The sequence below is a fragment of the Mandrillus leucophaeus genome, unplaced genomic scaffold (assembly GCF_000951045.1).
Source record: "Mandrillus leucophaeus isolate KB7577 unplaced genomic scaffold, Mleu.le_1.0 Scaffold55, whole genome shotgun sequence".
In the NCBI taxonomy this organism is placed as follows: Eukaryota; Metazoa; Chordata; class Mammalia; order Primates; family Cercopithecidae; genus Mandrillus; species Mandrillus leucophaeus.
The window spans coordinates 4,253,479-4,262,821 of NW_012105919.1; the positions used below are offsets into that span (position 1 = coordinate 4,253,479).

Genomic DNA, 9,343 nt, shown 5'->3' on the forward strand with positions numbered 1-9,343 from the left:
AAATTAGCTGGGCATGGTGGTAGGCACCTGTAGTCCCTGCTACTCGGGAGACTGAGGCACAAGAATCACTTGAACCCGGGAGATGGAGGTTGCAGTGAGCTGAGATCGTGCCATTGCACTCTAGCCTGGGTGACAGAGCAGGACTGTGTCTCAAAAAAAAAAAAAAAAAAAAAAAACTAGTACATCCTCCCTTTTTCTCCGCAAAATTACCATGTGATGTATTAAGACTGGAGGCCGGGCACAGACTCATGCCTGTAACCCCACTCCATGGGAAAGAGTGGCTCATCCCTACAATCCCAGCACTTTGGGAGGCCGAGGTGGGCGGATCACATGACATCAGGATTTCAAGACCAGCCTGGCCAATTTTGTGAAACCATGTCTCTACTAAAAATACAAAAAATTAGCTGGGTGTGGTGGCGGGCACCTGTAATCCCAGCTACTCAGGAGGCTGAGGCAGGAGAATCACTTGAGTTTGAGAGGCGGAGGTTGCAGTGAGCCGAGATTGTGCCACTGCACTCCAGCCTGAGCAACAAGAGTAAGACTCCATCTGAAAAAAAAAAAAAAAGATTAGAAAGGTGTTCTCGAGGCAATGTTTGCAACCTTAGGATGTCTGCTGTGAGTTCCTCATGTGGACAGTTAGGAAGTGGGCATCTCAGGCTGCAGTCGCTGCCCCCAGTGGTTTTGATGTACTCATTTCCCAGCACCTCTCCCTGCCTACATTCTTCCCTGTCCCCCACCTCCCAAGAGCCTGTTTCTGATCTGCACCCCTCCTGCCTTTCCACGTCTTTCGCACTCCGTTTATAGAATTGCTCTCTGCTTCCTTGCCCCATCCCCTGCCAGTTCCAGGCTCCCTGGGCCTGACCTCATGGATGACAGCGAATCCCTCTGGACTTGGCCACTTAGGTCCCTGTCAGGTGGCCGGAAACAGAGACTTTCACACCAGAGTCCCTCCCTCTAGAACAGGGCTTGACCCATGGTACTGCCCTGTTGAGCCTTTCTTTTTTCCTTTTCTCCTTTGACTTAAGCCTTTGGCAGGACAGATTTTGGGCTGGAGGCCAGCAATTCAACTGGGAGGGCTCCATGCCAGTTCTTGCCTTTCTGGAGGTCAGTGTATTTGCCCAGGACTCTGCTTGGGTTTGGAGCTTTTACTAACATGTGTCGATAATGCGGGTCCACCTTCTACACCGTCTTGCAACCAATTATCAGAGAGAGAAGGCCTGAGCAGGGGGATGTGCATTTTGCTTTCTTTCGGCATAGCATCTCATGCTAGATTTTTATCTGGGGGCCTTTGAAGAGCCAGCCAGCACAGAAGCACGGTGGCGACGCTGTGCCTGGAAAACTCATCAGTGTCACTCTGGTTTATTTTCCTCTTCTCTTTGAGCTCTTTCCCATGGAGTGGGGCTCTCAGTGACAACTGGCAAGCGGCGGGGTGGTTGCTCGTTGTCATTCTGGTAGGCACTGGTTTCTGGAGGGCTCCGAGTGCTTTGTGGGTATTCGCGTTTGTTTCTGCGATGCCTAGAGCACGGTTGGCACCGGTCCCAGTTTCTGGATGAAGAAACTGAGGCTCTGGGGATTAAGATCATGAACTGGGGGGAGGGGAGGTGGCATAGCTGAAGTGAACTTGGATGTCCAGGGTTCCGTTTTGTCTCGTAGACGGTGTGTGAGGGTGTGTGTATGTGTGCATTCGAGAATGCGTGAGGTTGTGTGTGTTTAAGAAAATGAGAATGAGGCAGGGCACGGTGGCTCATGCCTGTATTCCCAACACTGTGGGAGGCTGAGCTGGGTGGATGAATTGAGCCCAGGAGTTCAAGACCAGGCTGGGGAACATGGTGATGAAACCCTGTCTTTACAAAAAAATACAAAAAATTAGCTGGGCATGGTGATGCATGCCTGTAGTCCCAGCTACTTGGGAGGCTGAGGTGGGAGGATTGCTTGAACCCAGGAGGTAAAGGCTGCAGTGAGCCATGATTGCACCACTGCACTCCAACCAGGGCAACAGAGCGAGACCCTGTCTCCAAAAAAAGAAAGAAAATGAGACTGAAAAGGAGAGAGGTTAGAAACGGGGTAGGCCCCTCAGTATCACCCTTCCCAAGAACAGTCATTCTCTGCTTTTTCTGATCAGAGCTTCCTCCCAGGAGGGGCCCTTTATCCAAAGCAATCTCTGGCCCAGGCACCAAAGAAAGGCCCCAGTGGTTTACGCAGCCCAGGCTGCCCCCTGCGCTTGCTGCGTGGGAGGTGGGTCGTGGAAGCCTTCCCCTCCTGCCCACTCTTTCCTGCTCCTCCCCAGTGCATCTTTATGGCCGGCATATGGAAACTGTTTCTATTTATCCGGCACCACCAGGAAGCTGCTGCATGCTGTGCTCCAGCAAACGGAAACCTTGGATTCCCCCGCAGGGTCATTTCCAATGTGGCGTGCAAATCAGCCAGCTGTTTCATGGGTGCGTCTGGGCCCTGTGACATCAGCATGGGGGAGTGTTACCATGTATGCAAACAGGTCATTCTGGTTTGTCCGCCTGTCCTGTGCACCAGGATGTCTCTCCTGCTTTGAGTCAGGGTTTGGGTTGTTGTTTTGTATTCTCCTGCCTGTCAGTTCAGCTGTTTCTTTCCACTCCTTCCCCTCTGAGTGGTTTTATGTTCTCTCCTCCGGGCTGATTGCCAGGATTCAGGGAGGGAAGTTTAGGGGCTGGTGCCACATAAATCTTTAGTGGCCAAAGTCTGCGGGCCTGAAAGGCTGTGCCTGTCCTCTTGGTCTGGTTTTCCCAAGAGAGCTGTCTGCCCAGGGCACCAGAAGAGCAGGACAAAATGTTTCCCTTCGTGGAACTTTCCCCAGAGGCCCAGAACAGAGATGCAGAATACAGTCTTCCTGGTTGCCAAGAGTGTTCCTGGTCAGCCTCCTCTGGTCCTTTCTGAAACCTGCGTGTGGAGCTTGCTGGCTGCAGGAGCCAGGGAGACTGCAAATCCTGCCCACATGCCCATGCTGCTGCTCATCTCCCTCCCTCCCTCCCTCCCTCCCTCCCTCCCATATCTGGCCCGGTTGCCTTCCAGGAAAGGTGAACATGCAGAGGCAAGGGCTAGCTGCTGGCCTTCTGGAGGAGGCAGTGGAGGCCAGCTCCCTGACAGCCCCACGGTGAGGTCATCCTGTCTCCTCGAGCTTGGCCCCTGCGGCGTGCCCCGATCCCTGCCTTTCCGGCTGGCCTGGAAGAACCCATTCTGCTCTGGGCAAGAACAGTGCCAAGGTCAGAGGCCACAGGTGTTGCTTCTTCCGTGGTCTGTAATGAGCACCAGTTGGAGAGGGCCAACCCCGGCACACAGAGGAAGGGGCTGGACTGGGGTGATGCGGGGTGAGCCTACCTGGTCACTTTGTTGGCTAGGACACTTCCTGTGTTTTCTGTGCCTGGTACTCCGAAGATGCGAGTGCCAATCATTGACCAGGAGGTTCTGCCCAGGGTCTGTGGGCAGTAGGAGGTCAGAGCAAGGCACCAGGCCACTAGAGCAGGTGGGTGCGAACAACTGTTGGCATTCAAGGCTGCCCAGGTAGAGGTCCTGCAGCCAACCCGGTGGGCACAATGGGCTTCAGTGGGGCAGACTGTCCTCTAGCTTCACATATAGTGCTGACCTCTCAGGGCAGCTTGGGGCCCCTGCACGCCCTCTTACTTCCCACATGGAGGGTATTCATTTCGAGGAAGCTGGGCCTGCTGGGATTGGTTCCCCAGCAAGCAGGGGCTCATTCTCCCAGACACCACTCCATCTGCACTCACCGGCTCACACCCTGACTCACCAGGACTTGGCTATCAGCCCTGGCCCCTTTGATCTGCCCCTTCTGCCCCCTGCCTTCCCTCTTTCCTGGGCCTGAAATGTCCTCCTCAGGAAGCTGCCGAGCCTTGGAGCATACCTTCTGTGGGAACAACGCAGCACTCGGGGTGGGAGCATTTCCACTGCCTCTCTGGCTACTTCTGTAACCTCAAAAGTGGGGAAGAGGGTTAGACAGCAGACAGGGCAGGGGATTAGCACCCCACAAGGTGGCCCAGCTCCACCCAGCCCCTGCCATGCCCTGGACTTGGCTGGCACAGCTGCACTGCTGCATAAAGGCCACGTACAAAAGGAACAGAACGGAACTGTGGCTCCTTGCCTTCCATTTGCACCCTTTCTATAATCCCTAAATATGCACCCCAGTCGCTCGTGCCTGGGTGTGAAGGAGGCCCTTTGCGATCACCTGTGGCTTTCTTGAAAAGCCCCTGAATGGCCAGTGTCACCTCAGGCCTTTCGTCCCTTTCTCCATGTGGAGAAAAGAGTGATCGTGCTTTGCCTTTTGGGACCACATGAGCACACCAAGTCCTGTTTTCTGAGGTTGAGTGGTTAGAAGCACAGAGCAAAGTCTGCCCTGGGAGGGGGAGAATTCGCTATTCTTTCACCTTAGCTCTTGAGTCTTATTCTTCCCTGTCCCTTTCAAGGTTCTACCCTGAATTACTCTTACACAAAACAGCCCCTCTTCAGCAGACCATTAAAAGAAGGGTTTTTACAAATACAAACTTACCATGTCACACGCCTTCCTAACACCCGTTGGTGATGCCCACTGCACCCCCGGTGGAGCCCGCCCTCTTGCCTGAGGCCTGCCAGGCCCCATGGATGGCTCCTTGCTCTCCACCCTCCAGGCTGTGGCCATCCTTAAGTGCCCCACAGGGGTGTGTGGAATCTTCAGGGCAGGCAAGGCCTTCTATTTCACTTCAATTCAGACATGTTTGCTGACCCCTTACACATTGTATCCAACGCTGTTCTGGGGCCTGGGAACACCACAGTGACCAAAACAAAAGTCCCTGCCCTCTTGGAGCTGACATTCCAGGCGGGGAAACAGGCCCACAAGTAAACAGATACCCTGTCAGGTGGTGACAGCCCCAGGAGGAAGCCTCAGCACTTTGAGGGGACAGAGTGATGTGGTCTCACCTTGTAGGGGAGGCCAAGGGTAGCCTTTGATAAGATGTTTGGGTGGAAACTGGAAGGTGTGAGGAAACAGCCAAAGACTGGGGAGGCAGAGGCCCCAAGGCAGAGTGTTCCAGGCACGTTTCAGAACAACAAAGAGGCCGGCATGGCAGCAGCAAGGGGCAGGCGGGACGAGGTGACTTGGAGAGATCATGGGTCAGGTTCCATGAGATCTTCCGATCAAGGGAGGCTGGGGCATGTTTAGGGCAGAGGAGTGATACCATTTGGCTTAGTGTTCTTGAGGATTATTGTTATATTAAACAAAAAAGTTTGCCAGAAACCCACACACATGAGCACGCAACAGAGGATTTCTCTGACTGGTGTCAAGAATAGGCCACAGAGGGTAGAACAGAGAGGGACACAGAGAAGGGATTGTGTTGGTCCAGGGGAGAGGTGGTTTGGGCCACAGTGTGGCAGAGGAACTGGTGAGAGCAAGGTCTTGTGGGCCAGGCACAGCCCCTATTTGTGGGCTTTTCAGCTGATTGTGGGAGGGGAGGAGCCTCCTGATTCCTGAGGCCCCTCCTGCCGCAAGATTCTCTGTTGGTGCAGCTGTTCCATGCAGCACCGGTACGGCCAGGAAAATGTGGTCTCAGTCACCCCAGGGCCTTCTCCTGCCCCCCAGTCACTTGTGGCCTGTAAGAGTGCATCCCAAGAGTCCTGGCCAATGGAGGGACCATCTGTGCGAGAACCAGCCACATGTTCTCTTTGATTTGGGTCATAGGTGCTAAGCCTGTCTCACAGCTGTATGCTGTCCATCAGAAGAGACAGCGGCCAGTGTACCCCACGGCAGACAGTGGGTCAGCAGAGCTATCCCCTACATTTCTCTAGTGAGAGATGAGTGGGAGATATTTGTATGAAGGAAAGCTCTGGATGGGAAGCCAGGAGGCCTGGGTGCTAGACCTGATGCTGTAACCAGTTGGCCCTATACCACGGAGACATCACATTCCCTGCCCTCAGTTTCCCCATCTCTAAAAGCTGGGCCTTGAATTAGGTGGTCTCTAGGATCTGCTCCTGACCTGACAGTTGTTGCTCCTAAGACAGCAGCAGAAAGTGCCTACAATGCATGCCGGAGAGCTATGTAGCAGGGCTTCCCACACTCTGTGGCAGAGGACCTCTACTTCCATCAAACACAGCAGAAATGAAGTACTAGGAAAAGGAAATGCCGCACAGTGCCACCTGCGGTGATGGCCTCTACACGCTGGCTCTGATTCCTGGATGGTGCTCATCCCCAACCATCGCACGCCATTCATGGACTGTGCAGACCACGTGGAATAACACCGCCCGCAGTTAGAGTGGTTCCAGGCACAGACTTCATTTATTCTCCAGCTCCATCACTTTCTAAATGTGGGAGCCCCTGGACAAACTGACTAATCTCTGTGCTTCTGTCCCATCACCTGTGAAATGGGGATACTGATGGTATCCACTTCCTAAGGTTGTTGCGAGGATGAAGTTATTTCACATATAAAGTGCCGAGAGTAGTGCCTGCCTCACAGAATTTGCTCCACAAGTGTTTGTGTGTGTTCTTGTAGCTGAAGCTGAGCTGATGAGATTGGGGCTAGATTTGGGGGCTGCAGTTAATCGGGAGGTGGGAGAGGGACACATGTGCTAAAAAAAAGATGCCATTGCCCTCCCTAAGCAGTGAGGAAGTGTTTGTGGAAGGCTTTTGGTGCCATCAGGATCTAGGCAGCTGGGCCCTGCTCAGACTGTGTGTGGCACTGCCAATCCTCTGGGGCAGCTCCGCAGTTTGGAGCTCCTTCTGAAGCCATCTGCACCCACCTGCCTGCTCCCCTTGAAGTCACCACATACCTGTAAACATTTAGATGCCACAAGCTGCAGGGGCAGCTAGTCCACTGCTCACTGGCTGGTGAACCTTTTTGCTGTTGAAACTTCCATGACTAGTAGCTACAGAGCCTCTTTTTGAGGCCAGGTGGTGATGGGGTACTCCACTGCCTCTGCAGACAGGTGTCCCTGGAGGGCAAGGGCTACCTAGTTCCTACATTCCCCACTAAGGGTCCAGCACCTAGGAGCTGCCCTTGGGCAGGGACAACCCTGGGAATGTCTGCTAAACAAAGGAATAGATGAACAGGCCAGTTGTTGGTCTTAGAATATTTTCATTAAGAATTATTTCCCAGCCAGGTGCGGTGGCTCACACCTGTAATCCCAGCACTTGGGGAGGCCAAAGCAGTTGGATCACTTGAAGGTCAGGAGTTTGGGACCAGCCTGGCCAACATGGTGAAACCCCATCTCTTCCAAAAAATACAAAAATTAGCCAGGTGTGGTGGTGCACGCCTGTAGTCCCAGCTACTCAGGAGGCTGAAGCACGAGAATCGCTTGAACCTGGGAAGTAGAGGTTGTAGTGAGATGAGATTGTGCCGCTGCACTCCAGCCTGGGCAACAGAGCAAGACTCTGTCTCAAAAAAAATACAAAAATTAGCTGGGCATGGTGGCAGGTGCCTGTAATCCCAGCTACTCAGGAGGCTGAGGCAGGAGAATCACTTGAAACTGGAAGGCACACGTTGCAGTGAGCCAAGATTGTGCCAATGCACTCCAGCCCGGGGAAAAGAGCAAAACTCCATCTCAAAAACAAAAAATAAAATAAAATAAAAAATAAGAAGAATCTGTTATTTTCCAGGAGACTATGGACTACCTGGATGGGTTTTCTTATCTCAGCTAGGGTCTGTGGTCCATGGTCCTTGGTCAGTAGATAGTTTTACTCTAGGCTGGGTTCTATCTTGCATTTTTAGCAATTGTATTTTTAGCATAGACAGGGTAGGGCAGTTTGCCTGTTGTACACGTGGTGTCTCATCCTCCAGCAGATTAGCCCAGGCTCACAGCACATGGAAGAGCAGGCCTCTGAAGGAGACAACAGAACTGTGCAAGGCCTCTGAGGCCTAGACTTGGAGCTACCAATTCTGCAGATTCTGCTGAACAAAGCAAGACACAGGCCAGCCCTGATTCAAAGAGTGAGGAACAGACTCCATGTCTTGATAGCAGGAGCTGCAAAGTGATATTGCAATGGCCAGGGAGGACGTGGAGGAGAATTGGGGCTAATTTTTGCCAGCCATCTACCATACCATGTAAAATGAGTAACATAGATTGATAAAATAGTGACCCGGAGATGTTTAGTTACTTGTACAAAGTCACACAGTTTTAGAGCCGGGTTCCTCACCTCAGGGCTATTGCCATTTTAGACAGGATCATTCTGTGCTTGGTGGGAGGGGGCTATCCTGTGCACTGCAGGATGTTTAGCTGCATCCCTGGCCCCTACCCAGGAGATGCTAATATAACCCGCCCCCAACTTACGACAACCAAGTATGTCTCCAGACATTACCTAATGTCCCCTGGGGTGCAACCTCCTTTATCCCCAGACTGGTCTACAGCCAGGAATCCTACATTCTCCTCCACCCAATACTGGACTCTTCTTGAGAAAATAATTCTCAACAGAATTCAAACTGAGAAGGGGGTACAATTATCATACAGTTTAGAGATGACAAAGGCAGCTCCCTGTCTCTCCTCTCAATCCTTCTTTATTTGCTCTGTCTGGTTCTCCGTGCATCTGGACCTAAACTGTCTGAAAAGGTTCCCCCCGACCTCTACGCTTCAGACATGGTACCCCAAGCTGCCCTGTCTCCCTGTCTCAACCACTCACTCACATCGCCAATCGGATCTAGTTCCCTGTAACAGGAAACATTTACCCTACAAGATATTAGTAGGCCCGTTTTCAATCTCAGTTAACTTTTACAGCAGTTTCTCCCATTTGCCGGGCACTCTGGCTGAATGTGAAAGCATTTGCTGGTTCCTTCACTGAATATTTTTCATCCCGTGTCAATTAGCACGATGAAGGGAATCTAATAATGATGTATGGGCTGTGCTGGTGCAGTCAGCGCTGAGAGCCCTGCAAGGAGGGTGGATTGTTAAGTGTAGCTCAGCCTCAGGCCTGACCTGCCCTGGACGCCCCAGGACCTGAGTTCCCCAGGTTTCTGGACAGTGTCCAATGATTCACTTCTAGATGCAATTTGACATCCCCCCATCCCAAAAACAAACAAACAAAAAACAACAACAACAAAAGACTAGAAGAAATTTTGTATCCAAACAGGTCAGTGCTAATAGAGGCTGAGAACTCATTCTATCCAACCTCCTATACGTAAGCCAACTTGACCCCAGAAGGGTCAATAGGCTTGTCCAAAGTCAGCCAGTGAATTAAGACCTAATCCAAATGTAAAATTTGTATTTTCTGACTCCCAGTTCACTAATCTTTTTATACTTTGTTTTTTGCTTTCAAAACACATGCTTTGTTTTTTCTTTCTAGCCTCTATTTTCCAAGCTACCTTCTTTTTTTTTTTTCTTTTTCTTTTTCTTTTTTTTT

At 51.8% G+C, this 9,343-nt stretch overlaps 1 protein-coding gene across 4 annotated transcripts in view; it reads left to right on the forward strand.

Moving 5' to 3' along the window:
- The window catches only part of TPCN1 (two pore segment channel 1), an 82,434-nt gene that overhangs the window by 29,621 nt on the left and 43,470 nt on the right, over nt 1-9,343 (forward strand). The window contains exon 1 of one of the 4 annotated variants that reach the window (XM_011997920.1): nt 1,005-1,104. The exons of the other annotated variants lie outside the window; for them this stretch is intronic. The gene's annotated coding sequence lies outside the window, so the exon portion shown is untranslated. Of the gene's footprint in view, nt 1-1,004; nt 1,105-9,343 lie in introns of those variants that run through there. 4 annotated transcript variants of the gene reach the window in all.